This window comes from Heptranchias perlo, chromosome 19 (genome assembly GCF_035084215.1).
Source record: "Heptranchias perlo isolate sHepPer1 chromosome 19, sHepPer1.hap1, whole genome shotgun sequence".
Lineage (NCBI taxonomy): Eukaryota > Metazoa > Chordata > Chondrichthyes > Hexanchiformes > Hexanchidae > Heptranchias > Heptranchias perlo.
In genome coordinates, this window is record NC_090343.1 from 35,340,169 (window position 1) to 35,363,059 (window position 22,891).

Here is a 22,891-nt window from a genome sequence, read left to right on the forward strand (position 1 = left end):
GGTGATTTTGACAGCGACAGTTAAGAAGATGGTGCTCGGGCCAGCCGGGAGCAGCTCGGCATGAAGGAGGCTGCAGATGTCCACGACTACATGTCGAGTGGCTCTGAGCCTCCGTGTGCACTGCTGCTCAGAGAGATCCAGGAAGCTGAGCCTCGGTCTGTGGACCCTGTGGCGAGGGTAGTGCCCTCTGCGACGCATCTCTCTCTGCGGTAGCCCTCCCTCCTGCTGTACAGGTGGATGTGTCACAGCACTCTGTTGTGGAGCTCCACATGTCAGAGGTGGACGGCGTGGATGGCGAGGCTGGTGATGCTGTTCGCCCTCCGAGGAGGTTATGACTGCAGCTACGGTGGCCCCCATCCAGAAGATGTATATCTGAGGGGGTCCGCAAGGTAGGTACATGTCTCTGGACCCCGGGGTAAGTGTTCAAGTTGGTGACTTTGATTGTCAGGAGGAGGGTGGTGGAGGCCAAACTTTGTCCCAAGTGACAGAGTGGCCTCCTGCAATGAGTGAGGGTCTCCCCCCACCCCCCCCCCCACACCTGTCAAATGGACCTTTGCAGCTGCCACAGGCTGACAGCTGCAACAGGTCCATTTGAACTGGGAGTGTTTCCCCCAGTATGGGAAACAGTCCCAGTTTGCTATAAAATCCCACCCCTCCTCACATAATCCCTTAATCAGGTCAGTTAATGACCTGAACAAGCAAGATAAATACTTTCAATGGAACCCCGCTGGCTTTAATTGCCTGCGGGATTCCCACCAGTGGGGGCTGCGCGCGCTCCGGGATTCTCCGATTTTCGGAGCCCTCCCGCCAGGAACGCACCCGATAGCGGGTGCTAAAATGATGCCCTATATCTCCACTACTGTGTTCAGTTTTGACCACCAAAACCTAAGATGGTGATGGTGTCCTGTGTCATGGCACAAATTTATTTTTCTCTATTTCCCCAGTTTTTCATATAACAATGTACAAAAATCCAATCTCACAATTATTTTGACATTTGTAAAAGTAAAACAATTATCCAAAATAATAAATCCAGAGAGATTTTTTAAAAATTTGTGCTCTGTGACTTTATATCCAAGAGACTTTACTGCCTTGGTTGCAGGTCATATTATCATCTATTTTTTACACACGCCTATACTGAGATGGTAAACCGGATAAAATGTTGTTTACCTGCTAACGGTGAACTTTGCACTAGACTTAACACTTGTGAAACTCTGAGAGTAGAATTGACTTGTTTGCTATTGTTACATTGTTAAACCTTCACTCTAGATATGTCTCTTAGGTTCACAGCAGTTTCTGTAGGGGACCGTGTGTTCCCTAAGAGTTGGAATATGGAATTTTAAAGTCTTTGAGTAATGTCGGTAGCATGCCTTAAGATGATCTACCTTTCCACTGCTGTAGGATAATGACAGCTTAGCTCAGTTGGTAGCATTATTGGGGCCTGAGTTAGAAGGTTGTGGGTTCAAGCCCCACTCTAGGACTTGAGAACATAATCTAGGCTGATACTTCAGTACAGCACTGAATGAGTAGGGATGATACTTGTCTTCAGTTATAAAACAATTCTATTTTGTACCCACCAGAATCCCAAGTGCGAATAGGATTAAATACCCTGTCTAACTTTATTTGCATAATCATTCACAATTCCAGGTGAAAACACTGCTGGTTCTGGACTCCTACAGGGTTTCCCACTAGCAGGAGGCAGAAATTGCATGTAAATCAAATTTAAAGAATGAGGACAATTAAAGGGGAGTGTGAAAAGAAAGAGGAGGACAAAAATTTAGACGCTTCTGGAGAGCAATAAAAAGCATCTCAACTCATTGGCACCATTTGCCAAGGCTGAAGCAGCATGGGATTGAGAAGTGGCAGGCCAGCAAGAAGGCAAGGGGACCCATAAGTGCAGGCATGAGTCTGCGGAGAAGTGACAGCGTAGGCTGGCATTCGGCTTACTCGTTGATGGCTGCTGAAATTGAGATGGTGATGCATCAGATGCTTGCAAGGAGTATTTTTCTCTGTGCCACGTTACAGCACCATCCCATAGGTCAGCACTGCAGCATGTCTGCAAGGAGGTGCTGCCAAGTTTCAGGCCGCAGCTGACCAATACTGTCCCTGCAAATGTGCAAGCTCTGTGCTCCATGGTAGCTGTCGGTTTCCTTGCAGCAGATGGCAGAGCTCAGACTCTGAGAAGGCAGGTTACCATTGCCATTCCAAAGTAGGTTTGCCAGGCACTGCACAAATGGTTGGTGGCATTTTGGCATGTGCAATCAAACAAGCAACAATGGATCACTCTGACACATGTTCTTTCATGCAATCCAATGTATCATGACATGCTGTGATTGGGAAGCTTCAGAAGTACCTTGCAGCATAAGGATATTGATGCCACTGGGGGTCTGGTGGAACAGCGGTCATTGGGAAGAGCAGTGTTCGCCAATAACATCTGACAAATGAGGTTTGCTACCTCTCTCTGCAGATGTTGTAGATTCAGTGTAAAAAAGAATCATCCATTATCTCTTCATCAGCATGATTTTAAATTTTAAGCGTGACTTTAAAACTTGAGTAGATCTCTTCCTGTACATCAACCATCAGACCAGTCGTGCTCCCAATGTTGCTTGTCGTTAGCTAAATGGACCAGCCTTGTGGGTTAAAATTGCATTGTATGATATTAGCATTCAAATGCATTAGGTATGAAATTAAATTGGAGCCATTAACCCATTTATTTTACACTGGTTAATACTTTCAACAAAAAAAGAGGACTTTCATATAAACGCATTAACACATTCGTATGCTAATATCACATATGTAATTTGTAATATTGAAAGGCAGTTTATAAATTAAGATTAATATTCCTGGATAATGTGCATCTCCTACAGTCTACAAAGTATACTATAACAACTGACAAACGATTGCAATAATAGTCCTCTTTCTAAAATCATTATGCTTGTTTGGATTATTCATCTGTCCATATTAGTGACGTGTGGGTCAGTGGTGTTCTATTGTACTATCCTCATTATTTCAGACTGCATTCCCCCGCACTGCTGAAGTGAGTAAAACATCCAAGAAAACAAAAGAACATTGAAAATGACTTTAGTACCTTCTGTATTCATAACATTTTCACGGCATAAATAGAATATGTGATGGGTGACTGAGGAGTATGAAAAATCATTCCAAGATAATATGGCCACATCATAAACTATTTGACTTATCCATTTTATGGTTGCTCTATCGTTTCATTGGTTTACACTTTGAACGAGACTGAAAATGAATTAAAGTACCTCCTTATTATGTCTGTTTATCAATTCCAGGTGCGGTGTTAGAAAGTCATAATTGCTTGCTTGTAAACTACATGTAATTATTATTGAATTAACCATTTGAGGGCTACATTAACACTTCTGCACCAAAGTAAATGACAGTTCAATACAACATATGGGTCAAAGAACTTATGAAATAATGAGGCAGAGCTAAATAGTTTAATCAGGTTGAGGTTCCTTTGCTATTTCCATATAAAATAGCCTGGTACAGTCTTAATAATCACTGATTGGGACATTGGGACCGGTTCTGGGGAAGGTGTACAAGCGGGATGGGTTACGCCTGAGCAGGACCGGGACCAATGTCCTTGAGGGGGTGTTTGCTAGTGCTGTTGGGGAAGGTTTAAACTAGAATGGCAGGGTGATGGGAACCTAAGCAGGGAGACAGAGGAGGGGGAAACATGGATAGAAACAAAAGACAGAAAGGGAAGAAGCAATAGTGGAAGGCAAAGAAAACAAGGGCGAAAAACAAATAGGGTCATAGTGCAAAATAATATTAAGATGACTAGCAATCTTAAAAAGACCAGTCTAAAGGCATTGTTTCTTGATTCGCGGAGCATTTGCAATAAGGTAGATGAATTAACAGCGCAGATAGATATTAACGGGTATGATATAGTTGCGATTATGGAGACACGGCTGCAGGGTGATCAAGGATGGGAACTGAACATCCAGGCGTATTCAATCTTTAGGAAGGACAGGCAAAAAGGGAAAGGAGGTGGGGTAGCATTGTTAGTAAAGGAGGAAATCAATGCAATAGTGAGGAAGGATATTGGCTCGGAAAATCACAATGTGGAATCTGTATGGGTGGAGCTAAGAAACACCAAGGGGCAGAAAACGTTGGTGGGGGTTGTCTATAGGCCCCCAAACAGTAATGGAGATGTAGGGGAGGGCATTAAACAGGAAATTAGAGACGCATGCAAGAAGGGTACAACTATAATCATGGGTGACTTTAATTTACATATAGATTGGTCAAACCAAATTAGCAATAATACTTTGGGGGAGGAATTCCTGGAGTGTGTACGTGATGGAGTTCTAGATCAATATGTTGAAGACCCAACTAGAGAACAGGTGATCCTAGTTTGGGTATTGTGCAATGAGAAAGGATTAATTAACAATCTTGTTGTGCGGGGTCCCTTAGGGAAGAGCGACCATAACATGATAGAATTCCTCATTAAGATGGAGAGTGAAGTAGTTGAATCCGAAACTAGGGTCCTGAATCTAAATAAAGGAAATTGCGAAAATATGAGGTACGAGTTGGCTAGGATAGATTGGGGAACTTTACTAAAAGGGATGACAGTGGATAGGCAATGACTAATATTTAAAGAACGTGTGCAGGAATTACAACGATTATTTATTCCTGTCTGGCGCAAAAATAAAACAGGAAAGGTGGCTCAACCAAGGCTTACAAAAGAAATTAAGGATAGTATTAGATCCAAAGAGGAGACATATAAAATTGCCAGAAAAAGCGGCAAGCCTGAGGATTGGGAGCAGTTCAGAATTCAGCAAAGGAGGACAAAGAGATTGATTAAGAGGGGAAAAATAGAGTATGAGAGTAAACTAGCAGGGAACATGAAAACTGACTGTAAAAGCTTCTATAAATATGTTAAGAGAAAAAGATTAGTGAAGACAATTGTAGGTCCCCTACAGTCAGAAATGGGGGAAATTATAATGGGGAACAAAGAAATGGCAGAACAATTAAACACATACTTTGGTTCTGTCTTCACAAAGGAGGACACAAATAACCTCCCAGAAATGTTAGGGAACCAAGGGTCTAGTGAGAGGGAGGAACTGAAGGAAACCAGTATTAGTAAAAAAAATAGTGCTAGGGAAATTAATGGGGCTAAAGGCTGACAAATCCCCAGGGCCTGATAATCTATATCCCAGAGTACTAAAGGAAGTGGCCCTGGAAATAATGGATGCATTGGTGGTCATCTTCCAAAATTCTATAGACTCTGGAACAGTTCCTACAGATTGGAGAGTGGCAAATATAACCCCACTATTTAAAAAAGGAGGGAGAGAAAAAACAGGGAATTACAGACCAGTTAGCTTAACATCGGTAGTGGGGAAAATGCTCGAGTCTATTATAAAGGATATGATAACAGAACACTTGGAAGCTATTAACGGGATTGGACAAAGTCAGCGTGGGTTTATGAAAGGGAAATCATGCTTAACAAATCTACTGGAGTTTTTTGAGGATGTAACTACTAGAATAGATAGGGGAGAACCAGTGGATGTGGTGTACTTGGATTTTCAGAAGGCTTTTGATAAGATCCCACACAAGAGGTTAGTGTGCAAAATTAAAGCACATGGGATTGGGGGGAATATACTGGCACGGATTGAGAATTGGTTGACAGACAGGAAACAGAGAGTAGGAATAAACGGGTCTTTTTCCGGGTGGCAGGCAGTGACTAGTGTGGTACTGCAGGGATCAGTGCTTGGGCCCCAGCTATTCACAATATATATCAATGATTTGGATGAGGGAACTGAATGTAACATTTCCAAGTTTGCAGACCACACAAAGCTGGGGTGGAATGTGAGCTGTGAGGAGGATGCAAAGAGGCTCCAATGTGATTTAGACAAGTTGGGTGAGTGGGTAAGAACATGGCAGATGCAGTATAACGTGGATAAATGTGAGGTTATCCACTTTGGTTGTAAAAACAGAAAGACAGATTATTATCTGAATGGTGATGGATTGGGAAAAGGGGAGGTGCAACGAGACCTGGGTGTCCTTGTACACCAGACGCTGAAAGCGAGCATTCAGGTGCAGCAAGCAGTTGGGAAGGCGAATGGTATGTTGGCGTTCATTGCAAGAGGATTTGAGTACAGGAACAGGGATGTCTTACTGCAGTTGTACAGGGCCTTGGTGAGACCATATCTGGAGTATTGTGTGCAGTTTTGGTCTCCTTAACTGAGGAAGGATGTCCTTGCCATGGAGGGAGTGCAACGAAGGTTTACCAGACTGATTCCTGGGATGGCAGGACTGATGTATGAGGAGAGATTGGGTCGACTAGGCCTATATTCACTAGAGTTTAGAATAATGAGAGGTGATCTCATCGAAACATATAAAATTCTAACAGGACTAGACAGACTAGATGCAGAGAGGATGTTCCCGATGGATGGGGATTCCATAACCAGGGGTCACAGGATACAGGGTATGCCATTTAGAACCGAGATGAGGAGAAATTTCTTCACTCAGAGGGTGGTGAACCTGTAGAATTCTCTACCACAGAAGGCAGTGGAGGCCAAGTCATTTGATGTATTCACGAAGGAGATAGATATATTTCTTAATGTTAAAGGGTTCAATGGATATGGGGAAAAAGCGGGAACAGGGTATTAAGTTAGACAATCAGCCATGATCATTTTGAATGGTGGAGCAGGCCCGAAGGGCCGAATGGCCCACTCTTGCTCCTATTTTCTATGATTCTATGATAAGCAGGATCCTTTTCTGAAAATTATGGACTCAAAACCACTCCTTTCAATTAAAAAAAAATTTTAGTTGTACTGAGGTTGAAATTTTGTTAGTGCACCCATGTCTTTGTGCAACAACAGTCACATAAAGCTGTCAACAGTTTGTAACATCATTATTTCAGGCTTATTAAGAGTCAGTCTGCAAGTCAGAAATATTAGTCAGAGACGTCATTTCTGTGCTTGCTAGCCCACACTTTTCATGCCCAATAAATAAATCGTAGGTAAACAAGGAAAAACACCCTGGCCATAATGTCCAGGATGATTTCTAACACTATGTTCCTATGTAATACCATCTTTAGGATGTTAAACCGAGGCCCTGTCTGTCCCCTCAGGTGGACGTGAAAGATCCCATGGCACTATCCCAGCACTAAAACAGATTACCTGATCATTATCTCATTGATGTTTGTGGGACCTTGCTGTGCGCCAGTTAGCTGCCATGTTTTCCTACATTGCAACAGCAACTACACTTCAAAAGTACTTAATTGGCTGTAAAACGCTTTGGGTCATCCTGAGAGTGTAAACGGCACTATATAAATACTAACTCGTTATAAATTAGTTGCAATCATAGTACGGCCTAACTTCTCTTCACTCATAGCTTGGCCTTCAATAGAATCGTTGCTTCATGTACTTCCAGACCATCAATTATGGCCTGTCCAGGTGGAATTCAGCGCTAACCTCCCTTGTCTTGGTCTCCTCAAAAGAAGATAAAGAAATACTATTCAGAGACAGGAATTGTATAGAGCATGGCGTGATCTCCTCATGACACTCCCCTACACTAGTATGTTCTAGCACTCTAGGGTTCAGTGTTCCAAGATTCTTGAAAGTAGCCTCCTGCAAGCCATTGGTTTACATTGTGGTTATTTACAAAATGTTATAAATTCCACATTTTCAATACAAAAATTGTTATCCCAGTGTAGCCAAAAATGAACAGCCATCCCTATCAGTCCAGATTGCAATTCTAACCTTCCCCTTTCTCTCTGTCTCTCCTTCTTCCCCCTCCCACTGCCTCAATTTGATTTGTTCTCAATGTTTCAATTAATTAAAACTGGTTGGAACCAAAAAGTTGGTCATCTACAACATACATGGCCACCAAGAGAACTAGCAAAAACTGACTAATGGTTTCCACACAGCTAACACAGGAACAGAAAAAGCTACAACTCAAAAATACAACTAAATATAGGCCCATGATATGTAGTTACACTGAAAGTAGAGTGAAGTTTGGGCTTGTAATAATTCAAGGTATAGGATTATCCAACATTCCATCACGTATATTGATTGATTGGAAAACATTTTGGGGAATTTTCCCTCACAATTTTTCTCTAAAAAGTGGGCTACTGTGAATATATTTTCTTACACTAATTGTTAAATGATTATGACAGTGACATAGAGGCACTTTTTTCTTTTCTCTTCTCTTCAGCTGTCCTCCCTGGAATTGAGACTTCTCTACACACTGGTGGGAATTCCTGATCTTGCAAAATTACCACACGGTCAGGAATTGCTGCACCCGACATGTAGCAGAGATTTTATCCACTGGAGCAGCAGCTGGTGAGGGGTTGATATTTATCCGCACAAGCAGACAGCAAGTCTGTATTGCTGGCTATCTGCAAAGAGGAGTTGACATGTACGCTGCATAATGCAGATTGCAAGCAGAAGTTCCACCGGTGTATGTAAAGTTGTTTCCAACCATAAACAATCAATTAACCCTCATCATTCAATGCTGCATTTTTAAGAACTCTGAAAACAACATAACATAATAACACATGGGGCATAATTTTTGCTTGGAGCCGGGAACTGAGTGGGCGTGGGAAACCCGGAATTGAAGTGAGTGCGATGGAATCTGCGATCGCAACTCAATTGAAGGCAATTATTTTTACTTCCGGGTTTCCTGCATGATAGCCAGATTGACAGGCTGGCTGCCTGTAAGGAGGGAAAGCAACCGCGGAGCAGATGCCAGGTAAGTCTGAGATCGGCATGGGGGGTGGGGTGGTCGGAGATGTTACGGGGAGTCTCAGCCATCGGCGGGAGGCGGGGGCGGATTCTCAGGGTGAATGTTGGTTTAAATCCTAACCAGCAATTTATGAGGTGGGGGTGAATGAGAGTTTATGATCCTATGCCAGAATTTCTGTTCAGTGGTGGGGGGGGGAGAAGGTTTGTTATCCTAGCCTGGAATTTCTGCTTTTTGTTTCATTTGCTGTGGAGATGCATTTGGGCTGATGGTCATTTTTTGGGAGGGTTGTTCTCTGATATATACTCATTGGCTTAGTTCCCATTTTTTGCTCAGTGGGTGGGGTTTGATTTTTTTTGCTTAGTTGAATGAGTGCCATGTTTATTATTCTAGCGGGGGATGTAGAAAGTAGAGTGGTGCTGCGGGGAGAGATTTCTTTTCATTGGTTGGAGTTTTTGCTGGTTGGTCTCCCACGGCAATGCACATGGGGAGTCAAAACCAATTAAACTTTTCAGGTCAACCGAGGGAGATAATTGGACCAAGACAGGGAGGGAAGGGATAAGAGACAGGGAGAGGGTGGGAACAGCGAAGGCAGACTGGGTGAGGGGGAGAGGAAGGGTAGGGAAGGGTGAGGCAGCAAAGGGAGAAATGGGCAGGGGAGAGAGGGTGGGTGGGGGGTGGGGTGAGGGAGAGATGAGGGGAGAGGAGGATGGTAAGGGTGAGGAGTGAGGGAAAATGAAAGAAGGGAGGAATAGAGAGGGAGAGAAGAAGGTTAGGTGGAGGAGGAGAGAAACAGGTGAAGGGGCAATGAGGCAGGAGCTTAAGACTTATCTGATTTCTGGATGGGGTGTCTTGGTGTTTTCCAAGAATTCAGTAACAAGTCCGGTTGGTAGTGCTTGGCAGTTTGGAAGTCTGTCGAGCTATTTGCAGGACACGTACGCCCACCGCCAGCCACAAGTGTAATTCAAGTAGTTTTGTTAACAAGCTTTTCCAATCATTTTTGTTTGGCTTCTGTATTTCATGTCTTTTGGGATTCATTTTTTGGGATTGCCTATTGCTCTGAGAATTCTACTATTGATTCTGTGTGTGTTTCCACCATCTTGGATTTCCAGGGAGGTTTACTCTTTGCAGGTTACACATCTTGCTGTATTTTTAAGGTACTCCACACTTCCTTATGTTTACAAACAACTTTAGGTTTTTTATTACTGACCTGCAGCTAATGTACTGAAGTTGAGCAGGGAGTCAATGGGAGCCACCAGTATCTCGTACCCACTGCAGTACATGCCGGTTCATGGGGAGGAGGGCATGTTGAGCTGGCTCCAGATTCAGGCCAGGAATAAAGAACATATACCAGGGTGAGCAGGAGAGAAGCAATTTGATGATCAGTGCAATATAAATAACATTCATATTTTGAAATTCCTAACAGCACAGTACTAACATTAGCATTAAAAGATGAAAAGCTTGACGGATATCCCTGGCAGTTATTTTATGCTGCATTTGGGAAATGTGTTGGATTCAATCAAAGGGCCTGTCAAGCACTGCTAAGGGAAGAAACATAGAAAATTTACAGCACAGAAGGAGGCCATTCAGCCCATCGTGTCCATGCTGGTCGAAAAAGAGCTACCTAGCCGAATCACACTTTCCAGCACTTGGTCCGTAGCCTTGTAGGTTATGGCACTTCAAATGCACATCCAACTACTTTTTAAATGTGATGAGAGTTTCTGCCTCTACCACCTTTTCAGGCAGTGAGATCCAGACCCCTACTGCCCTCTGGGTGATAAAATTTCTCCTCAACTCCCCTCTAATCCTTCTACCAATTACTTTAAATCTATGTCCCCTGGTTATTGACCTCTGCTAAGGGAAATAGGGGAAAAATTGGATAGGGCCTGTTTTTGGGCGGGAGTAGCACAATCCGCTATTAACCCGTGCCCAATGGCCCCTGTGCAGGCAGGATGAGATTTTTGTCAGGCCTGAGGACTTATCTGCAATCTGCGTTGGAAATCAGCGTTGAACGAGGATTCCATGCAATTTGCACTTTCCACCAGCAGGGGACGCTCCAATCTCTTAAAGGCAGCTGGTACCTGTTATTTGCTGAATATAACGGCCTGCTGTCTGCACGGAGATCAGACATCGCACACGTAAAGCACAGATGCATCCCTATTTTTACATACTGATGAGTTATGTTAAAACATTGAATAAAGGTTGCGCACTACTAAATCCCACATCCTCCAATCTGCATGCCAGACCTCACCAATCTGCCGATCTGAGACTCTGTGCACCAAGGTTCTCTGCTGATGCACCAGATACCTTGGTACAAGAGGAAGACAGAAAGAGGGGCAACCTATATCTGGGGGGGGGGGGGGGGGGGAAGCAAGAGGCCCTCCAGACATGCACTCAAAAAGTAGTGGGAGGCAGTTGGGGATGAAGTCAATGCCAGGCGCACAGCATCATGAACATGGATGTAGAATAGGAAGAAGTTCAATGCTTTGACATGAGTGGTCAAGATGAGTGAGGTCAACCATCAAGTGGCGTCTCCTACCAACTACACCACCAGCCACATCCATTGCTTCTTGTACTACACCACCCATCACCCACATACTAACAAACTCTTTCTATCAGTACTCAACCCTCTCACCCTTACACATTACCACCGTTGCAAGCCGCCCACCCACAACTCACAGGCCACACACACTGGCAGCTATTCAACCATGATAGGCACATCAACCAGACACACGTCCCGCTTTCTTGCAGAAGAAGCTGGCACATATCAGGAGGCAGCAAGTGGCGGTGGTATTTTGCCTCTTGAGCCTGTTCCACCATTTGATCAGATCAGAGTAGACCTGTGACCTAACTCCATATACCCGCCTTAGCCCCAGATCCCTTAATGCCCTTGGTTCACAGAAATCTATCAATCTCAGGTTTAGAATTCTCAATTGAGCTAGCATCAATTGCTGTTTGCAGAAGAGCGTTCCAAATTCCAAACTTCTCCCACCCTTTGCACGTAGAAGCATTTCCTAACTTCACTCCTGCATGTCCTGGCTCTAAATGTTAGGCTGTGTCCCCGCGTCCTAGTATTCAAGTGTAGCAGATCTCCAAAAACAGTTACAAATGTCTCGGCAGCCAGAAGCAATAATCCAGCCACTAACCTGTAAATCTTGCATCGTCCCTTTAAATAGCGCCGGTGGGGGGTCCTACCCCCCCACCCTTAACCCTGACGTTCAGATGGTCAGGGTTAAGACTGTGCCTTGAGTTGAGCGTTAAGTCCCAAAATAGTGTGTCTCACTTTAAATCAGCATTGCATACTGATTGAAGCCATTTTCTCCCTACTTTACATATTTCCAGTGTTCATTATCTGCGCCTGCGCTAACCCCTATACCAAAATGGCTTCTGGTGCACGTCACGCTGGAAACGTGCGTGCGGGTCCAAGACGTCATCTTGGATGTTGAAGAGGTTGCTTCGCATCGAAACAATGGGCGCTACACGGCCTAATTTAGCGCCCATACGTCCTTCCTGTTCACTCTATCTAGGCCCCTCATAATTTTATACACCTCAATTAAATCACCCCTCAGCCTCCGCTGTTCCAAAGAAAACAAAGCCAGCCTATCCAATCTTTCCTTATAGCTAAAATTCTCCAGTCGTGGCAACATCTTCATAAATCTCCTTTGTAACCTCTGTTGAGCAATCAGATATTTCCTGTAATGTGATGACCAGAACTGTACGCAGTACTCAAGCTATGGCCTAACTAATGTTTTATACAGATCTAGCATAACCTCCCTGCTCTTACATTCTATGCCTCGGCTAATAAAGGAAAGTATTCCATTTGCCTTATTAACCACCTTATCTAGTGTCCTGCTACCTTCAGGAATCTGTGGACATGCTCTCCAAGGTCCCTCTCTTCCTCGACACCTTTCAGTATCCTCCCATTTACTGTGTATTCCCTTGCCTTGTTTGATCTCCCCAATACATTACCTCACGCTTCTCTGGATTGAATTCCATTTGCCACTTTTCTGCTCACCTGACCAGTCCATTGACATCTTCCTGCAGTCTACAGCTTTACTCCTCTCCATCAACCACATTGCCAATTTTTGTGTCTTCTGCAAACTTCTTAATCATTCCCCTTACATTTAAATCTAATTCATTAACATATACCACAAAAAACAAGAGACCTAGTTCTCAGCCCTGCGAACCCCACTGCAAATAGCCATCTAGTCACAAATACACTTGTCGATCATCAGCATTTGCTTCCTGCCATTGAGCCAATATTGGGTCTAATTTGCCACTTTCCCTTGGATTCCATGGGCTTTTACTTTTTTGACCAGCCTGCTATATGGGACCTTGTCAAAAGCCTTGCTAAAATCCATGTAGACTACATCAAATGCACTACCCTCATCGACCCTCCTTGTTACCTCAAAAAATTCAAACAAGTCAGTCAGACACGACCTTCCCTTAAGAAATCCACGTTGACTGTCCTTTCTAAATGACGGTTTATACTGTCTCTCAGAATTGATTCCAATAATTTGCCCACCACCGAGGTTAGACTGACTGGCCTGCAATTACTAGGCCTATCCTTTTCTCCCTTTTTAAACAATGGTACAATGTTTGCAGTTCTCCAATCCTCCAGCACCATGCCTGTAGCTAGGGACGATTGGAAAATGATGGTCAGAGCCTCCGCTATTTCCTCCCTTGCTTCGTTTAACAGCCTGGGATACATTTCATCCAGGCCTGGCGATTTATCTGTTTTCAAAGATGCTAAACCCCTTAATACTTCCTCTCTTACCATGTTTATCCAATCCAATATATCACACTCCTCCTCCTTAACTACAATGTCTGCATCGCCACCCCCCCCTCTTTTGTGAAGACATTTGTAAGAAGTATTCATTAAGAACCATACCCACATCTTCTGTCTCCACACAGGTTACCTTTTCAGTCCTACTCTTTCCTTAGTTATCCTCTTGCTCTTTTTGTATTTATAAAATATTTTTGTTTTTTCCTTAATTTTACTTGCCAGTATTTTTTTCATACCCTCTCTTTGCTTTCCTAATTTCCTTTTTAATTTCACCCCTGCACTTCCTATACTCCTCAAGGCTTTCTGCATTACAGTGCTCTTGGTGTCTGACATAGAATCATAGAAAGGTTACAGCATGGAAGGAGGCCATTTGGCCCATCGAGTCCGCGCCGGCTCTATGCAAGAGCAATCCAGCTAGTCCCACTCCCCCGCCTTTTCCCCGTAGCCCTGCAATTTTTTTCTTTTCAAGTACTTATCCAGTTCCCTTTTGAAGGCATGATTGAATCTGCCTCCACCACCCACTCGGGCAGTGCATTCCAGATCCTAACCATTCGCTGTGTAAAAAAGTTTTTCCTCATGTCACCTTTGGTTCTTTTGCCAATCACCTTAAATCTATGTCCTCTGGTTCTTGATCCTTCCGCCAATGGGAACAGTTTCTCTCTATCTAGACCCTTCATGATTTTGAATACCTCGATCAAATCTCCTCACAACTGTCACTATTCCAAGGAGAACAACCCCAGCTTCTCCAGTCTATCCACGTAACTAAAATCCCTCATCCCTGGAATCATTCTAGTAAATTTCTTCTGCACCCTCTCTAAGGCCGTCACATCTTTCCTGAAGTGCGGTGCCCAGATCCGGACACAATACTCCAGTTGTGGCCGAACCAGTGTTTTATAAAGGTTCATCATGACTTTCATACTTTTGTACTCTATGCCTCTATTTATAAAGTCCAGGATACCGAATGCTTTTTTAACCGCTTTCTCAATCTGCCCTGCCACCTTCAACGATTTGTGCACATATATCCCCAGATCTCTCTGTTCCTGTACCCCTTTTAGAGTTGTGCCCTCTAGTTTATATTGCCTCTCTTCGTTCTTCCTACCGCATTTTTCTGTGTTAAATTTCATCTGCCACGTGTTCACCCATGCCACCAGCCTGTCTATATCCTCTTGTATATCCTCTATCACTATCCTCCTCACTGTTTACTACCATTCCAAACTTTTGTGTCAGCTGCAAATTTTGAAATTGTGCCCTGTACACCCAAGTCCAAGTCATTAATATATATCAAGAAAAGCAGTGGTGCCAGCACTGACTCCTGGGGAACACCACTGTACACCTCCCTCCAATCCGAAAAACAACCGTTCACCACTGCTCTCTGTTTCCTGTCCCTTAGCCAATTCTGTATCCATATTGCTACTGCCCCCTTTATTCCATGGGTGGCAATCTTGATCTTGCCACTTACCGTGCGACACTTTGTCTATGGATTTTCAAAAGGCGTTTGATATCCATCAACTGCATTGCCCTTATCTACCCTCTCTGTTACCTCATCAAAAAACTCCATCATGTTAGTTAGACATGACTTGCCTTTAACAAATCCGTGCTGGCTTTTACTAATCAATCCACCCTCGTCCAAGTGACTGTTAATTCTGTCCCAGATTATTGTTTCTAAAATTTTCCCCACCACTGAGGTTAAACTGACTGGCCTACAGTTGCTGGGTTTATCCTTATAGCCTTTTTCGAACAAGGGTGTAACATTTGCAATTCTCCAGTCTTCTGGCACCATTCCCGTATCTACGGATGTTTGGAAGATTATGGCCAGTACCTCTGCAATTTCCACCCTTATTTCCCTCAGCAACCTAGGATGCATCCCATCTAGACCGGGTGACTTTTCTACTTTAAGTACAGCTAGCCTCTTCTTTACCAATTTTTAGCCCATCCAGTATCTCAACTATATCTTCCTTTACTGAGACTGTGGCAGCATCTTCTTCCTTGGTAAAGATAGATGCAAAGTACTCATATAGTACCTCAGCCATCCCCTCTGCCTCCATGAGTAGATCTCCTTTATGGTCCCTAATCGACCCCACCCCTCCTCTTACTACCCATTTACTGTTTACATGCCTGTAGAAGACTTTTGGATATAAAGACATAAGTTTCCCTTTTTTGCTTTATCTTACTCTGTATGCTCCTTGTCATCCAGGGGGGCTGTAGATTCGGCAGTCCCATCCTTTGTCTTTGTGGGAACATGTTTACTCTGCACCCCTTGAATTTCCCCTTTGAATGCCTCCCACTGCTCTGACATTGATTTACCTTCAAGTTGCTGTTTCTAATCCACTTTTGCTAAATCACTTTTCAGCTTAGTAAAATTGGCCTTTCCCCAATTTAGAACTTTTACTCCTGTTCTATCTTTGTCCTTTTCCATAACTATACTAAATCTAACTGAAGACTCAGCTTAGAAAAAAGAAGGATCTTTAGGAACTCTGGTGTGGAAAGTAGATTTATAGAGCAGAAATGACAGAGAAGGAGAAAATTAGAGAAAGGGGTGAAGTAATTACTGGAAGTGGGGTGGGAAGAAACACAATCCAAATAGTGGGGGTCTGAGATTGTAATAAATATCTATGGAAAGCCTATTACCAAAGATGGAGAAAGAGAAAGCCAGAAAAAGAAGGGAAGAAATGAACCACACAAAGGTAAAGAATGGATGAGAATTGGAAGCATATTTGGAACGCTATGATTTTTATTAGCAAAAGTGTCACGTTCTTATAAAATCTTATGATTCTTTCAAGTAACTTGACTGCAGCATATTCCAATATTTCAGATTTTATCATCATTCTTAAAAATATAAGCTTATGCACATACTCAAGATTGATTTAGAATGTTACCAATTGATTATTTTATGAATTTTTAATTTAATTGAGTGATGGCTGGAAGAGTGACTAGAGACCCAACACAAAACATTCTCAGCCAAACATTTGCCTGAGAGAACTGAGCGACCAGTTGCAATACCTGAGCTGTTATTGATATGTGTCAATCACAGGTGTAAAGGGCAACTTCGACTGCATCTCGCCTCCGTTTCAATGACGAGATTCAGAAGCCATGAGAAACCCGTGCAGGTGATGTAAAATTAGTTTCAGGTTCAGAATCAACAAAAAGTTACCGGCTTGAGGTAGGTAACTTTTTGTTGATTCTGAACCTGATACTAATTTTACCCATGTTAAACCCGGAAGTGGACGCATTGGAGCCGGGTTGTGGTCGCGCTGGGCAAAGCTGTTATTTTAACGTCCCACCCGCCCCCAATTCACCTATTCTTTGGAGTTAAAATTATCCCCTTGATGTCTGAAGTGCTGCTGATGAAAAGAAAATGTAACTGTCAAAAAATACATTAAGTTACAGGAGACTCTGTGGAGTAAAGTAAAGGAGATATTAAAATGGATAAATTGCAAACTCCATCTAGCCTATAGATGGCTGGAATTTTTTAGAAAATTGAAAAGGGTTTGAAGTAACAGTTCGAAATGCAGGTTTTGGAGCAGATGAAAAAGCAAGAAAATTAAAGTGTCTATTTTTCTACCTGTTTTTGGGAGAAAGCATTCAATATTTATAATAACTTAAATTTGAAGGAGGAGAGAATCTGGTACTGGATGTAACAATGAAAATGTTTTGGAGATAGAGGAATTCAATCTTAAATGTAACTTATAAAGACACAATTTTGTCCCATGTGAAGAAAATGGAAGAAACTGGAATAATATGTAATTGAATTAAGAATTCTCAGTAAAACATGTGAACTTTAAATGTCAGAAACATTAATAAAGGATAGCATCAATTTGTAGGACAGACAATTTTCTGAGAGAAAGGCTACTGAAGGAGCAAAATCCAACCTTAGACAAAACAGTACAGAGAAGTAAAGCAGCAGAAACTATAGAAGAGCAAGCTAAAGAATTGTGCAAAGAGAAAAATGAAACCATTCATGCAGCTTTTAGGAAACAACCAAATGAGAAATCTGAAATGGTATCAGTCAAAGCTAAATGAGAGGTGAAAAAAAGAGAAAATTGTGCGAATAAGGTAGCATACAGGATAGACTCCAAAGCTGTCTAGTCTTGTGCGTAAACGTACATAAATATTGGATTAATAACCATGAAATTGCAAAACAGGTACAATTTATTTATGCCGTGTAAGAAAAATCACTTGTGCCATTTTATATAGATATGGCAGTTGCAAGTCAAACAAATAAGAAGTATTTTATACTGCAATTAGTAATGAATAAAATAGTCATATCCTTTAAGTTGGGTATGGGAACATAAGTGAATTACATTTCTATGCAAGGTTTACAAGAGTTTTCAGAATAGACCTAAATTGTTGTAGGCAAAGTTAAGTGACTGGATACTCAGCAGCAGACATACCAGTCAAAAGAAGCAGCACATTTAAGAATGCAAATACAAGTTTTTATTTGTAAAGTGCCAAAAGATATCCAGTCAGTTTTAGGTCTGAATGTTTCTAAGAAACTTATTTTTTTTTTAAAAAAAGGTCCTTGCAGTAAAGGCTCAAAGTGACATGTCGAACATAACACAGGCGAGAATAAAATGATCTATTTCAAAGACTGGTTGGCAGGGGAAACAACAGATAAATAAGATACTCCGTTAACCCACATTTGAATAATGAGAAAAATTAGAAATTGAGCATTATAGAATGGAGAACTGACAAGTCATAAACGAGATGGATGAACCAGTGGGATAGATGAACTGATTAGTAAATATTGATAAAAGGAATAGTAATTGTTTACAAAAAGAATAGTAATTTGGGAATTTACCTGAATCTGGAGTCCTAAACAGGGCTAATAAAAGGGAACATTTCAATCATTTGCTCATGAAAGATATTTTAGCAAGTTAGAAGGATCCTCAGATTTCTGGTCACTGAAACCTAATGAAGCAAGTTCTATATTTAATACGGGAAGTACAGATTCCTTACAGCTTTGCTGTTGCACTGGTTCTACTCCAGAAATAAATCACAAAACCGTCCATGTCATATATGAGCATACAAACATCATCAATAAATGGATGGGTAACCTAATAGTGTGGGGTTAGACCAAAGAGGAATACAACATTATTGTAGAAATTTCTAAAGGAGTCAAACTAAAACCTAATAAAGACAAATATGTATTTGGTGTCACTGAGCTGAAATTTGTTGATGACATCATCACTATTGAAGCTATGAAGCCTGACATCATGAAAGTCTGACTTATTGAATACAAGCCACTTCCACAGTGCAAGAAAAGCTTGCAGGAACGTTTAGGTACTATCAGTCAGCTGTGTAAATCTATAACCAGTCTTTCCAAAGAAGTATCACTCTTAAAAATTAAACTGTTACAAAAGACTACTGAAGGTAGCTGGAATCACAAATGGAAAGAAGCATGCAAAAATATAAAGGTGTTGTAGCACTGTGATCCTGAAAGACCAATGAAGGTTTTAACAGATAAATCACATGTCGGATCAGGGGCCTGTGCAACTGCAAAGGGACTATGATTGGGAACACTGCATCATTTATGCATTATATATATTGATTAATCTTCAACAAATTCAGAAGGAGTTGTTATGTGTTAGGTTTGCTTGTGAAATACCATCTGTTGTGTACGTCTGTACCATTGATGTTGAACTGGACACAAGTCCTTAATTGCTGTATTAGTGAAATGCTTGTCTTTCAGGCTACAGGGATATAACCTGAAAGTGTCTTCTACTCCTGACAAGCTTATATGCAGTGCTGATGCACTATTAAGAGCACCAGACCAGAAAGCAAAGCCAATGAAAAAGCAAAGGGCAATATATGCAAGCTTGGGTTACTATGGCTATACCAATGGCTGACTAAAAGCTCAATTTAATCAGAAATGAGACAGAAATAGATGAGTTCTTTGGACCCCTAGAGAGACAATAATGCAGGGATGGTCACAAGTAAAACAAGATTGCCCCATAGATGTTCAAAAAGAGTTTACAGTAACACAATATTGCACAAAGGGAATAAGATTGTAAAGCTTTCAGTAAGAAAAGCTGCAAAAGATTCAGGGGGGACAGGTAGATTTTTCATTTTTACCCCTGATATTTCTCTTATGGATAGTGTGGAAAAAAAATTCTCATAAGTAAGCCTTGGCTCCCTAATGAAGTATGATGCAGATCCACAATTTCTGTCTTGTAGCATTGCTAAAGGGTTGAACAGAAGCCTGCGTTGCTGCAATAACCTAGTGAATTGATACAAACTCTCGTATGGTCTTCAGATAGAAAAAAAGCAAATATTTTATTGTAGCTATAAACTACAAGTCAGGTTTATTAAAAATAAAGGTTAAACAGTAGCATAAAATCAAAATAACAGTTCACTTGCTTGCAGAATTTCTAATCTCAAATACAAAAATAATAAGACATGACACTTAGGGTCTCCTATAGAGACATGTTAATTCTTTTCATAATGCCAAAGCTGGACTAGCATCTGTAATATAACTTAAACATGAAGTGTGGACAACCAAAACAGAGTCTCCAGCCTCTATCCTCATGGGCTCAGAAGGACTAAAGAAATGGCAAATGATAGAATTACATAGAAATTATAACATAAAAACAGGCTATTTGGTCCAACCAGTCTGTATTATTATTTATCCACCATACAAGTGGTGTGCACAAGTCGTATTCCCATGTGCCCACCCTCTTCCCGTATCAATTTATCCTCCTTTCCTTCAACCTCCTATCTAACATATTCCTAAATGCTGGCATGGTCTCTACTTCAATCACTAACTCCAAGACATTTCATAGTCTCAGAAGCCTTGCATTAAAAAAAAGTGTCTCTTGTTCTTTGTCCTAAATCTTTTACATTTACACTAATTTTCTCTACTCTGTCTAGTCCCTTTTATAATTTTAGACACGGCTATCAAATCATCCCTTAATCTGCTCTGTTCTAATGAAAACAGCCTAATTTTTTTAAGTCTTATTTGTATTTCCTCATACCAGGCCACATCCTAGTGAATCTGTGCTGTACCCTTCCTATTGCCTCAACATCCTTCCTGTAGTGTGGAGCCCAAAACTGCACACAGTGCTGCAACTCTGGTCTTGCTAAGGTTTTATATGGGTTCACCATTACATCTTGACTTTTCTATTCTACACCTCTTGCCATTTAACCTGAATTCTATTAGCTTTTTTTGACTTTGTCCACTTGAGGTGTAGCTTTTAATGTCTTCTGAACCTGAACCCCTAAATCTATCTGTTTTTCTACATCATCCAGCTTTTCCCCCTTCCAAATTATAATTATTACTTTTATTTTTTTTACTAAAATGTACCACCTCACATTATTGACATTGAATTTCATCTGCTACGTTTTTGCCCATTCCACTATCTTATCAATATCCCGTTGCAGTTTCCTTTGGGCTTCAGAATTATTAACTGTCTCCTATTTTAGTACCCTCTAGCCATTTATCCAAATCAATAATTTACACAATGAACAGAAATAGTCCCAGAACAGAATCCTATGGATTATTTCTACCCACTGCCAATTACTCTGAGAAAATTCCCATAACTCCTAATCTCTGTTTCCTCCCTTCAAACCAGATTTTAATCTAAATTGCTACCCGTCCCCTAATTCCATACCCCTTAATTTGCTCCAGTAGTCTTCTATGTGCTACCTTGTCTCAAATACACTGCATTTCCCCCATCCACCAAATCCATCACCTCCTCAATGAACTCTATCAGAGATGTACCTCATTCCCTTTGAAATTTAAAACTTGGATACAGGAAATCAAAGTATACCCTCCTCAGTGGACAAAGCTTATCAACTTAGGTTGATGAGTTCCTGAACTCTGCTCAGATACCAGATTCAAGCCTAACCTTCAGTTGATTGTTTTGCGGACAAAGCAAGTGGTCTATACCAAGTAGTTTCTACTTGCTTTGCAATCACGTGCATTTGCATATGAATAATGCCTTTGAAGTGGCATTTGGCACACCTAACTGTGACATCTATCTTCTTCAACATGTTAGAAGAGGGACACAAGTAACTGAGAGAGTCTTCCCCAACATGCAGTAACCCAGTTTAAAGTGGCCAACCACATCTCATAAAGAAATAATAGAGACATATGATTTGAATTGAGACAGAACCCCTAACATTGTATTAGCATAGCAAATGGGTAAGAAGCCCAGTATAAATTAGGACATTGCTTATTTGATAGTAAATTGCTTATGCTGCTTAAAATATAGACCAAACCAACAAGTAAAGTTGCTGAAACATCGCCCAGTACATCAATTACAGTAGAAAGTTGGTACCAATTTGCTCCAGTAGTAAGGGAAGTTTTTTTTTTGACAGTTTTGATCAATTCACCAAAGGTTGCACAATACATAACACTACTGAAAAAAAAAAGTGATGAGCTGCACGAAAACTATTTTCTCCATTCTTCAAATACCTAATAAAGTCTTTAATGACAATGGGCTGTAGTCTGCAAGTATTGAGTTCAGACAATTTGCCGAAGAATGGGATTTCATTCAAACAGTTCCGACTCTGAATTACTTGCAGAGAAATGGACTTGTGGAGAGGTCAGTGCAGCCCATAAAGAATCTGATGAAGTCATGCGGCAGTGGGAATTATTTGTAGGAGAGTCTGCTGGTTTACGATACGATTATTAGAGAGCTGGTTATCACCAATGCAAATGCTCATGAGAAGAATTGCTGAACACTGGTAACTCAGAAATGGTAAGGCACTGAAGAACACAAGAGAGAGAGCATGTCGGGTAAATTTTCCAGCACTCCTAGTGCAGGGTTTCACAGGCCGAAAGTGCATATCAAGAATTCAGACACCACTCTATAACTTTCCATCTGCTAATGTTGAAAATTTACCCCACAGTCTTCTAGCTCTGAAATGAAGTGATAAAATGTGCTTTTAAAAATTGCACTACAAACACATTGACCTAACAAGGTACCGTGAAGAAGCAAGTATATCCAATGTCATACTCAGTAAAAACAGAATGAGATGCGCTACTTAGACATAATCAATGGAACATTGGAGAAACGAGCAGTAATGGACACTTGAATCATTTAGCAACCAGAGAATCTGACCAAAGTATATCATTTTTACCATTTGTCAGATCAGTGACCAATAGAGAAGGGGGACATAAAACCAAATGCATCACCAAGTGAATTCCTAGAGTAAGAAGATGTCAGATTAAATCCTTGGAAAGATTTATAGAGACATGTTAAAAGGTTTAAGTATCTAGATACAACAATATATAGATAATAGTTTCATAAAGCGAAGAAATACTGTATTAGCGTAGAGTTTCCACTTTGGGTGCAATCGTGAAATTGTGCTGGTTAGGTTAGGCTTCAAGTTTCCACTAAAATTAATTTGCATAATAACAAACGTAAAATCTCCCAGCGCAATCAGGCAATG

The 22,891-nt window shown here is 41.4% G+C and overlaps 1 protein-coding gene across 2 annotated transcripts in view; it reads left to right on the forward strand.

Moving 5' to 3' along the window:
• Nucleotides 1-22,891, forward strand: part of LOC137335482 (docking protein 5-like) — a 288,256-nt gene that overhangs the window by 114,440 nt on the left and 150,925 nt on the right. The gene's annotated exons all lie outside the window — the stretch shown is intronic.